This window comes from Phalangium opilio, unplaced genomic scaffold (assembly GCF_054372755.1).
Source record: "Phalangium opilio isolate 3A_F unplaced genomic scaffold, DU_Popi_V2 ptg000003l_1, whole genome shotgun sequence".
Taxonomy (NCBI): domain Eukaryota; kingdom Metazoa; phylum Arthropoda; class Arachnida; order Opiliones; family Phalangiidae; genus Phalangium; species Phalangium opilio.
Window position 1 is genome coordinate 2,506,836 of NW_028324145.1, and position 12,938 is coordinate 2,519,773.

Below are 12,938 nucleotides of genomic sequence, written 5' to 3' on the forward strand. Positions count from 1 at the left end.
TTGATTTAGTCAACTGATAATTTCACACACTAATGGCAAAGCCCAGCCTTTGACTGTATTAGATTATTTTCTAAGGTAATATCAAGTGTATGAAAATCTTTCTTTCACATTTCTTGTTTCACAATGTTGATTTCTTGGTCACAATTTCACAATCTCATTTAATTGTAGAAGATAAATTTACATCATGACACTACACACGATTTTTACACAAGTATAGCACACTGCCCTACACACCAGAGCCTAAAAAAACGCGGGAAACTTTGTGAACATTCAACGCGACTTATTTCCGGCCAAAAATACGGAACTTCCTAAAGCGAAACACGAACGTAGAACAAACAGCAGTCACCGATAAAAAGCGCGGGCTTTATTTAACACGGGACAAGTGTTAACTGTCGTCTGCTCTCTCTGCTGGCTGACAATCTAACTGGAACCCTTCTGGTTCGCTCCTCGAGATCTCGAGGTATGTTCTGGCGCTCAACTCAAAACTCTTGCCGAGGTTTAAAACTTTGACCGTATGAGCCCGGTAACTACGGGCAACGCGCAGGTATAAATACAGGCCGATTTTGGCCCCTCTGAGCAGCACGGACCTTTTCCTTCGACAGCTGGAGTTTCACCGACCGCCTAACGTAACGTTTCTCGCAACGCTATCCCACAAGAAGCTTGAGAACGCGAAGAACAAATTCTGAAACATTTTTCCTTCGGTTCGCTCGGTTTCTCTTCTCTCTACAACCAAAACTGTTCTTTCCAGTTCTAGTTTTTCGGGGCAGAGAACCCGTCCGGGGGACCCGGGTTTTGGGGGGTGAGAACGAAAGCCAGGTGAGTTTTACCTCCAAAATTTCGTGACGTCACACCTGTGAACTCAGCGAACCATTACCGCTTTTGTTTATATCGTTCTTTTCGTTATGGTCTTGGCGCTGTGAGAAAACTGGTTGCGTTGATGGTGTTGCGTGAATTTTGTGTATTTTGAATGTCTTATCAGTTTTTTAAAATAGATGCAGAGGGTGCCAAACGAGCAAGTGACCTAGTTTACGTTTCCGAAAGAAATCAAATCGAATAATCTTCTTGTTCGGGAGTAAAATGACCAAGGGGTATTAGGTCAAAGAAATTCCCTACGGAGTGTCTACACGAATAACAACTGTGAAATCAGTGATTTATTACTTGAAGTTGAAATATCACATTGTGTTAAGTCACATGAGAATATCTGGAATTTTCACTAAATATAATAAAATCTGAAGGAATCACATGATATACTTAGTTAAGTACACATGTGTGCTCAAGATATTCATTAAGTGATTTGCCCCGCCACGATTTTGTTTTTAATGGGAGAATTACAAAGATTCTTGGTTTTTTCTTTTTTTTTTTTTTGACCACGTAATTCAAATTAAACAGTTTCCGTTCGGCCTACAATCTTTGTTGGCGTGTACGTCTACATAAACCTCGTCTATAAAATAATGAAAATCAAAATGGGTACGTGACTTGTGCTGATAAAGACGCACATAAGCGACTGGTCAAGTAAAATAGGCCAATATGGTTCTACAACGAGGGGACAGTAACTGTGAATCTTCGTTGTTTAAATACAGCAAATTTGAATATTGATAAAATTCCGGTTTCCTGGTTTTCATCTATTTTATTTGTGTCCTTTTTCGCATATCTGTGTTTCTTTAGTACCTACCCCCTTGGCCTACAACTTGTAGACAACGATGAAAAAGGAGGAAAAGGTTTGTAAAATAAAAGTGCAACGAGTTTTTCTTTTCTTTTCCACTTTTGCGCCGGTAACCGCAGGCCAAACGATCAAAACCGGCGTAAAAACACAATACGAGTTCGATAGGATATTACCCGGCGTTCGATGCGTGGCAGCGCTACAGCGCACCCTAACGGTGAAATAAACCTCTTAAAAAAGTAAAATAATATTTTGGAAGCCTTCTTTCCCGAGGCAGTTTTCGAATTTGCATACATTACTTGGGTCTTGTTTTGCAATTTTTTGCCGCGTTTTGAACTTTACCGATTCTATTCTGGTATGCAATTGGCCAACTAGATGGGAATATTGCTGTTCTTCTTATGAAATTTACCATTAAACTCGCTTTTAAGCGCAAAATTGAAGTTTGTTTTGATTTTCCCGCCTAAAATAAGAAAGCATGCGTCTTTTCCCGCCAAAAAATGTTTTTAACTAAGGTCCGTCAATTACTGTAGTAATATATCTCAACTCAAATACGGTAACGCAACTCTGAACTCTAGCTTATCAACCACATGGGTACTTGGGTACCAAAGATTGTGAAACTCTTGCTTTAAGGAATTTTTTCTTCAAGATTCGAAACTGCTTCGCCATCTATCCGAAAACTGAAAAGACCGACAGTTAAATCACCTTGGAGGAGAAAGTTAGATGGAGGGAAAATGATGGTTAACTGAACGCGGAAACGATCGTCTCCCAGAATTCCTTGCGATTCAGTTGGGACAGTCGCGGAAGTTTTGAAATTTTTTTTTCATTTTACTTGTGTAAGAATTAGCACACAGGGGTGGCTGAAACGTGGACAATGAGGTAAGGATTTCGTTTCCGTTGATGGTGATATCTTGAAAGAGGAAAGTTTGATTCTGGCGTAGAAAATTCTATAACGCTAACACCATGATAGACCAATTCGAATATTACATGCAGAGAAAAAAACTTCCAGGGGCAAGCCGCCATTCTGAATAATTTCCCTCACGCCAGGAGACATCGCTAGAGGCATGACCGGGTTTGCTAGCCTCTAACACGCAGTGAGCTTGGGCTGCCCTCTAGTGGTGTTTCGTGGCGGGAGAGAAATTATTCAGAATGGCGGCTTGCCCCTGGAAGTTTGTTTCTCTGCATGTAATATTCGAATTGGTCTATTGGAACGTAAATTTTAAATGTAGTACCCCGGTTTTTGGTTGCATATAAGCTTTAGATACAATCTGGTTATAGAAGGAAGAACTTTACATGCGACAAAGCTACTAAAATCTATCCACTGAGGTGACTGCTCTCACTGAACACTGATGTCCTACAATGAAAAGCATGCTGGGATTTTTAAACCGCAACTGATGCCCCCGCCACCTAACCATATGCTATCCCAGAATCTCAAACTTTCCTCATCCGAGATGGTATAGAGCATCAACGTTAGAGGTATATAAAGTTTCTCTCCATCTAACTCTCTCCTCCAAGAAATCACTAGTGCCGGAATACGTTAGGCTTGAAGTAGAGAGGGATGGAGTGGTAATCACCATACCTATGTTGCTTCTGTACCCCCATCTACGGCAAATAAGTCCTCCCAGCATCCTCAGCGTTTGGGTAGGGTCGTATAGTACGAAATCGTAAAGGACACCCCTGTGTCTTAAAAATAGAAGCTACTTCTTATGCAAATACAATGGTGCTACGCCTACCGATACACTGAGAAAGTTATAGTCGCCATAGGTTGCAAATCATCAATGACACTCCATTTTACCTCTTTTCTCCATGCCTATTACCCTAGCGTCTCCCCAGATCACAGAACCGAAGAAAAATATATTGGTAGACTTTTACTACGGTAATTACTAAGCATTGAAACATTGGCACGATCGTACTTCTCCTTGTTACGTTGCTTACGGTTGTCATTTTCTTAATAGTTCTTTGGTCTTATTTTAACGACTTGTCGCAAACTATCGAAGCGGGTAAACAAAACGGGCCCCGTTCGAATTCCATTATAATACAGCGAGTGTCATATACCCCCAGCAAGGTAGGGGTCGAGTCCGAAGGGAATCGTTTACCGGGAGCGGGAAGGAGAGAGGATGGTGGGGGGGGAGTAACCTGAACGGGAAATCTTATTAACACGGAGCTCTAGCTATTTAATTAATTAGAAGTAATTAAAAGCCACGGTAATTACCACCGCTTTTTGTACAGGAGTGAGGTGAAAGGGGGGCGAACTCGGACGCGGATTATACAAATGAGATGAGAAGAGAGAGTAATTGGCAGACCAAATTTCAGTTACTGTCTAAAGGAGGAGCTATAAAACGTATGATGTCACAATAAAAGCCAAGACCATCAAGCTAACAGGATATTATTGGTCTATTAAGATGAAAAATTTTAATCTTGTTGAATTGTTTCTCATTGGGGGGTTTTTTTTTCAATAAATCTGTGTAAGTTTTTATTGTCCTCTACAATCGTTTCAATAAAAATTTGCCGAGGTGCCAGACAGCGTAATCAGTACCTTTGACTGTATTAAAGGGATTACGCGTTATCTTAAAAAACCTTGTCGTTGACAGGGACAGGGAGGAGAGAAGGGTAAAATGATTACGAGCATAATATTCAGTGTACAGGGACTATGAGAGTGATTAGCCCCTCGGAATTACCAATATTTCCAGGATACTTTCAGTGAATTTCTTCTCTACACAAAATTAAAATATAAAACCTAAAACTGAAATAAATGTTTGGTCTTAAAAACTAGATTAAAATCACTAAAATAAACTGAAATTAATTTATTTACCCTTTTTTAGCCACATCGTAGTATACGATGAGGCTCCCGAGCTGTAGTTGTGGCCGAGGTTGTCGCTTTTGTTATAGTTAGATTTTAGCTTAAAAGGAACTCTACAGTAACTCAACCCACCCATAGGGGTAACTGAGCTCGGTTAGAGATTTTATTTTAATTAAAAAAATTTCTTTGTCGCAACCGGGGTTCAAACCCGGGTCGCTCACGCAGCAGTATAAAACTCAACCACTGTACCACGAGGGCTTGACAGAAATAGCGAGTTTTCTTCCTTTAATTTATCTCTGAAGGGTCGGGAATGAGGGAGGGCATGTGCTAATTAAATAGATAACGATGTGGCTACTATTAAGGCACAGCCCTTGGGCCATCTTGTTTTGTTTGTTTTGGATGAAAAAAAGGTTTCTCTGCGAGTTTTTACCTCAAATTAATAGAATTAACTCTTATTTTAATAGGTTTTGAATCTATAGAACTTGACTGTCGTCGTCTTTGAAAGCTTAGTACCCTTATGTTGTTAGTATTTGATACACCTTATTACATAACCAAGTTCATAAGATGTGTTCCGTAAGTTTGTCACTGGTTACTAAGAGCTTGTCACGAAGTGACGTAGGTGAAAGTTGAAACGTCAATTACGTCGTAGATTCTTGTAAGGCGATGCCTGTTGACTCTGTTGAGCCGTTAGCAAAGGCTAAATAAGAAGATTGTAGACTGTAAAAGTAAAACCGCGTGTAGTCATTTTCGAAGTAGCTCTCAGTCTCTAGCATTACGAAGTATAGGCAGTGTCATACTTATTGAAACATATCTGATAAACTTATGATAACTGTATATACAATACTGGCCCTTATATGACCAAAAAATGTTTCAATTTTCTATCTATTATGGTAGTTTAAATATTTTTAGGATCGAGCCGTGACAGTTTTAGATCAAAAGATCTTATTGAGACGAATAAGCAAAGCTTCTTTATTGATTTTATGTCTAATCAATTTTTTATTCAAAGTTTAGAAAAATTAAAGCAGTAATATTAATGCCTAAAAGAAGCAGATAAAAATTTGATTTACTCCCATTTAACCGAAACCGTTTCACCCAATTCCCATATCTCCCAATCCCATTTGACCCAACACTATGTCTTTTCCCCCAATTTCTTTTGTCCCAATTCTGCAGCCGTGATAATTTGTGCACGAACTTTCTCGTGGATCTAGCAGAAAAATATAATACATTTAGAATAACACTTCACATTAATTGGTAGGAAAATTATTTAACCTAACCTAACCTAAACACATAGGCTTAGAGCCGGCAACCTGAGCACCTTTCACAAATAGATTTTCCAAACTTACTTGGTTTATCGATTCCAAAGGATTGGCCGTAAGCCTCGAAAAAATACTCTAATAATTTGCCTATTCACATTAAAAATAATCAAAGTCGTTTTGAAAGCAACCCTTTGCAGCATAAAATATTAGACGAATCCATTCGATTGGGAGAAATGAGAATTGAATAGTTTGTTATAAAAATTCCGATTGGGAAATATAAGATTGGGAGAACTGGGAATCGGAAAGTTTGGGATAAAAATGTATTTTGGGAAACACAGAATTGGGAGAAATGGGACCATACCAAAAAGATTGGGTGCGCTCGGAGTTGACTTATTTTTACAATACCACCAACCAATAAGAGGGCAGAGAAAGATGCGCACACCGGAAGCTTAGAGGAAAACTTTCAAAGCGAGAACACTAAAGCCAAGCCTTCTACTCCCCCACTTTGTTCTCAGGGCCGGATTAAGCAATTTTGCATCCCCTTAAACCGGAAAAAAGGAACAGCAAATGTTGCTAGGGGGAATTGTTTAACTCAATACGCCCAAAACAAGCATTGCGCCCGGGGGTTAGTGCCCCCTCGGTCCCCCTTTAATCTGGCCCTGTGGGCTGTTCTCCTTCTCCTTTAGGTGAATCCTCTCGTACTTCTTGGTATTTCTTTCTGTAACCACATCACACCGGGTCTTTCCAGTACCTAGTGGGTCCCTTATATTTTCGTGTTTTTTTAAAACACGTGCTTTTAATCTTAGCCTTGAACTTAAGTCTTAAAACTATACAATGCGTTTTTGGTTTGGCAAACCTGTCGTTCTCTATTGTTACTTCAATAATAGGGAAAATGACCTGGAAGGTCATGGGGAGGGTTTTATAATGGAGATATTCTCAAAAATACCAATATCTGTGAATAATGGAACGAACGTGATCAATCCACCTGCACCAATGCAGTAGGTGAACCGTGACCATGACGGGCATTGTTTGGCCAGCTATATTGAACGTCAGCATCCAATTGCTTCTATAGATATTTGTTTACATTTATTTTAAGAACGGAATTTTTGAAGTTGTTTTGAAGGTAAATTTTAAATTTGGAAGACAATTTGGAGATATTATATTGTGAATATTGAATGTTTGTAAATTCATAGGTAAATTCGACGTTACATCTAATAAATTTAATTTCTTACGTTCATATAAATTTAATTTCTTACGTTTATATAAATTTAATTTCTTACGTTCCTAAAAAATTAATTTCTTATGTTCCTATAAATTTAATTTCTTACCTTCTTATAAATTTAATTTCTTACCTTCTTATAAATTTAATTTCTTACGTTCTTATAAATTTAATTAATAAAGGGCACCAAGGCCTTCGCTAACAATTTCAGAAAGAGGGCGCGAGATCGTCCAAACCCAACGTATTACCTCTCCGTGTCGAGATGTGGAAGTTTATTTTAAAATAGTAAATTGCACGGGCCTTGGTAGATATAGGAGGCAATGAACAATAGAAATCCTTTTAAATTTATTTTCTCTCGAATTTTTGCTTTCCCCTCAAAGAAATTCTCTAATGTCTATCTTCAGTTCACTAGAACCACATTGCACGGCTTTAGTTAGCTAGAAACCTTCCATCTTTTAGCCCAGCGGAGATTAGAAAATCGGCACGGTCGCTCCATTGTTTTAGTCTCGATGCTCGGTTTTCAGTTCGCTAGAACCTGTTTCGCTGGAAGTCGGCCTTTAAGAAAACCGGGTTGTCAAACAACAGAGTCTGTTTATCCCTGACTTTTGAAAAATACAAAATATTGATCATAGAAAAAACACTAACAATGAGCATGCCACTCTTCTTATACTCAGACCTAAACTCAGTTCTACGAAAACACAAATAGTACTCCAAGAAAGAATTCAAAATTTTATTGTGTTGGATAGAATTTTTTTCGCTATTATTAAACCCCGTTAGCTACCCCAAATTCCTAGAATTTATTATTCAAAGTTCTTTGTGCCTAACAGGTGTACGGGGCCAAGTACAATGGCAACTTCAAAGTCCTACGTCGCGGTACAAATCTACTTAGTACAGCTTGTAACGACCTTTTATATTAATAAACCAACATTTCCCTATCCCTTTAAAATATGTTCATTATCCCTTTAAAATATTTATTTCCCTGATTATTCACAGTGCCTTAAAAATAAATTCCCCTTTGACCCTTTTGTAAAGGCCTTAACGCTGGTCGTTGGCTGACAAAGAAAAGGTCATCCGCCCTTTGCTAGCTTTCTTTAGGCCAGGAGAGAAATTATTAAAACCGTGAAGTTACCCCCCATGTTTATTTACTGGGTTCATAGCATCCCCCGAAAAGAATATTATTCTTAAACACCACATTGAGAGTTACCAAGTGTATTTTTGTAAAGTGTATTCTATTGTATCCTTGATTGTATAAAGTTAAAATATCGAAAGCAATGTATATAGAAATAGTAACAAGCGCGAAGATGGGTTTTTAACCCTTAATACGAAAAGCAAAGAAGAGGCTCGCGAAACCACGAACACCTGACGAAGAGGTTAAAAGAGGACAATACTCTCAGGCGACCTGTGTCACAAATACCCTAGCAAGCCAGCAAAAGATTTGGCCAACGATATAAGCCCAAGACTTCAAATTTCAATAGATCGTCGTCTTTTAATTTCGGTCGTTAAAGCCAGAGCCCAGAGGTTATGGCCAATACCCTCCAGCCGAAGGATACACAGAAGTTGCCCTCGATGCTGGACAGACTCTGCCGGACGCTACTCGCTAATTTCTAATGCCGATGCCGTACACCGCTTTACAATTCCGCTGCCGTATGCCGACCAAAAACCTCGGAGCTCGGACGCCAGAGTGTTCCCTAAGAGGGCCCTCCAAAAACCGTTAGACGTAAACCATCCGCGCTAACCCGAACCACGCGTCCCGCGTACCGTTCCCGCCAAAAAGACGTTTCGTTCCTTGTTAGGAAGCGCACATCGTAAGATGGACTTCTAAAAGGCTACGTGCCTTGCGCTAACCCGAACCCCGCGTCCCGTTCCCGCCAAAAAGAGCACACATCGTAAGATGGACTTCTAAAAGGCTATGAGCCTCGTGCCACCGTTTTTCGTACTCTGGACTCTACGTTTCACGTATCGTTATGATTTATTTTAATTTACTATTTCATTTTTTCATTATGTTAATTATTATTTCATTATTTAAATGTCGGAGAACATGATCTTGTTAATTTAGTTTTAAGTTATTGTTAGGTTAAAAGTTAAAGGTCATGACCAGTTGAATTATTATTAGCTTAGGTTTATTATTTTATGGTTATGAATAATTAAATGATTAATCTTGGTAACTCTCAAAACAGTAGTTTTTATTCACTATAAAATCCCCTAGACACAACTGACCACGTGATTAATTTATACACTATGCCTATGGGCAACCGAACCGGACCAACCTATTATTTAATTCCAATTTTGTAGCTAGCTTTCCTTGGTTTAAAGTTATGCTAAACCGCATTAGTTTTAGTCACCCAACCCAAAGTGAAGAACGATTAAGAAAAACGCTACAAGCTCACATTTTCCCCCTCCTCCCCAAGGACTCCTAAAAAATCCAAGGAACTAAAATCCACCGTGGAAAATTCTAAGAAACTAAATGCATTGGGAAAAACCACGCGGAAAAAAATATAACAAGAAGGTAGGACGTTACGCGATTGGTCGGAGGTGCAATTTTCAAATTATCTATGAAATTTCAAACTCGTATTTTGATTTTTTATTTATTCTTATTGCGTTAATTATAATCATGTTTAATTGTTTTAAGAATTTTCTGCTAAATCAAAGCACAAGTCTCGGACTGCCATTATAAAGCGAGAGTCCAAGACTCCCTGCAACTATAAGTAGAAATAGCGCCACAGCCACGTGCCCACGCCGCCATTTAATTTTCGTGTTTCTTCGTGATTTTGCGACACTTAGGTTAATTTTGTTTCTAGCGTTAAATGTAGCTTCATTTTAATCGGAATTACTACGGTTTAACCGGTAAACACACATCACAATCGTTTGGGGATTTCATGCTATAGCCTTTTATCGAATTAAATCCGATTTAATTAATGCACTGTGGTAGTTTCAGTAATGTTTTTAATAAGTTCAAGGGGGAAGAAAATTATCTGTTTTAGTTCGAAGCAAGTATCCACGATAATAGTTATGCAGGAATCTAATATATGCCAGTTGTGCTTTTATGAAATTTGAAATTCGCGTTTTCTTCACAAAGTAAAGAATTACGGTTTATGAAAAAGCGACTAGGGACATCTATTGGTAGTTAAGTTGAAATGAATTGGTTTCCCCAAAAATTCCCACAGTTTTCGGTTCCGATATCTCATGGTTCTTGGACCGATATCGCCATCTATGGGGTCAGCTTATAAGCTACACAATTAAATTTAAATATAATTTATTTTGTAACGGATAAAATTCTCTTTTTTTCTTAACGTAACAATTTCTTAAATTCCTGATATTATTGTAAGAATAACAACATTCCTAAATTTGATTATCTTATCAATGAAATGAAATAGATGGCGAGGCTGTTCCTTTCTCAATTTTTCTTTGGTGAAATGTAAAATTTAAACCGTCATAATGTAAATTATTTAGTAACTAAATAAATTTTTATATATGTTCTTCAACATCACGAAGAAAGGAGAAGGTTTCTACTGGGTTCAAAAGTATCAGTCTTACCGAGTAACGATATTCTATATAGTGTGTTACCACGAACTTTGTAGTGACGTCACATGCTCTTATCTCGTACCTTATTTTCAGGCGACCATATAGTGTGCTACCACGAAGCTAGGGGGGAAAAACTGTGACGTCAATATTGGGTCCCGAATTTGTATTGCCCAAGCTGACGACGTCTCGCGACTGCCAATATGGTCGCCTGAAAATAAGGTAAGAGATAAGAGCATGTGACGTCACTACAAAGTTCGTGGTAGCACTCTATTGGCAGTCGCGAGACGTCGTCAGCTTGGGCAATACAAATTCGGGACCCAATATTGACGTCACAGTTTTTCCCCCCTAGCTTCGTGGTAGCACACTATTGAATTTTTCAGCTGTAGTACAGCAGCCAACAAGCATATTTTATTTAAATCGTGCACTTTTTGATAAAAGCATGAAAATTGGTGAAAAGATAGTACTATATATATAGAAGCGATTTAAGATTGGAGGCAACGTGAATTCGCTGTGCAAAATTAATTATAAGTAATTAAACATGCCTCGAAAGTGTAGTGATACCTGTATGAGAAACCTCTATACTGGCCCTTTTACCCGCTATACGGAGGGGAGTCGACTATAATTCACGACTCTTTACGATCGCGGGGGACCGACACTAAAGCCAATTTTTAGGTAAAACTACCTTTCTGCGGCTTCCAAATTGAATAATGAACAGAAATGTTCATGGATTAAAAGCAAATTATAATTATACATCACCAAATTTTATTCAATCATAAAAATGGTTAGTACTTCATATAATATTCAGAATATAATATGTTGAATTATGAGATGTTTCTTGAATAATGAAAAATAAATCATATACATTTTACCAGAATTTGACGGTTATACAGTATCATGAATTTCTGATTTTACATGTTGACTAACATCGGCGTTAAGCCAAATTGCTGCACGATAAAAATGAGCGTGCTTTCGGCATGCAAAAATGATAACGACCGTTCAATTTTGAACAAGCCTCTATTGACGAATTCAGATTTAACCAGAAACATTCCGTTTTGAACAGGAGTATTTTACGCGTTCAAAACTAAGCACGGGCATTCATTTCTGATCAATCTACCGTCATATCGACCAAACCTTAACGCTAGCACTAATTTTTGAACAGCTTATATATTACCATTCAAAAATTAATCTTTATCTCATTCAATTTTGAATAACTGCCTTGCGCTAATGAAACGTTCAGACATGGTCGTTTTAGCGTTAAAATAATAATGTATTAGTATTCAAACTAGAGCGATTTCGGCGTTTAAATAGGATCATTTTGACGTTCAAATGAGTTTGTTTTTGGAGTTCTAACAAGAGTGTTTTTGGCTTTAAAACAAGAGAATTATGGGCGTTCAAACGTGACTATTTTTGGTGTTCAAATGAGAGCGTTTTTGGCTTTTTAACGAGAGCGTTATGAAAGTTCACACGGGAGCTTTTTTTCTAATCAAATGATTGCTTTCTGGCTTTCAAAGGAGTGTTTTTTGGCGAGTTTTTTGGTTATAAATCCAGGTTTATTTAATCACAATTTTAATATTATAATTCAACAAGTTATTTTTATTATATTTTGATGTTCAAGAACATAATAATTTGTCAATTTTTTTTACCATTATTCAGTGGATTTTTTTTGTCTCCGAAATTAGGCTCGGACTGTTGATTTTTCCAGGAACACAAGCACACAGACACAAATTACGAAATATTATTAGAAAATGGAGGTTACAGCAAGGATGATAGGGGGTGGATACGAATTCTGAGAGAAATACGCGCCGTAACTTCGGACGCGATTGGGTCTGGTGGGACGCTAAAAATTGGGGAGGAATACTCGGGACGAAAGGCAGGTGAGCTGCCTCAGAACTAGACCCTATTTAGCGCCATCGTGTTGGCCTAATTTTGAATGCATATTGCCAAAGTTATTTTAAACCTTTTTCTCATAAATAAAATTTGCAATTGAAACATTAAATTTTATATAGAGTTAATATTTAATAATTATTGTTTCGAAATTGTTGCTAAAATAATAGTGCACATAGATGACGTTGCAATAGGGAAACACCGGTAGGAATTTCTTTGACGGCGCTAAACGCGTCTGAGAGTTCTTTGTTCCGCTTTCAAGGGGGATTGAAAGGGTTATAAGATCAAATATTTCATTAAATAATGTTTTTAACTTCTAACTATGGTGTAAAATGATCATTTTTATGCGCGAAAGAAGAAAAGGTTTAATAATCAATGTAAGTTTTTTCATACATAGTAAAATCATGTTTGGTTTCATCACTATGCGTTAGTAGTTAAATTCCATTTTTTTCATCAAATGACTAATCTTTTCAATCGTCCTTGAAATAGGAATTAACAAATCTAGGTGACGCCCAGCGCGTTCAAATAAATCCCTACCGGCGTTTCCATATTGCAGCGTCATCTACGTACACTATTATTTTTGGAACAATTTCGAAGCAA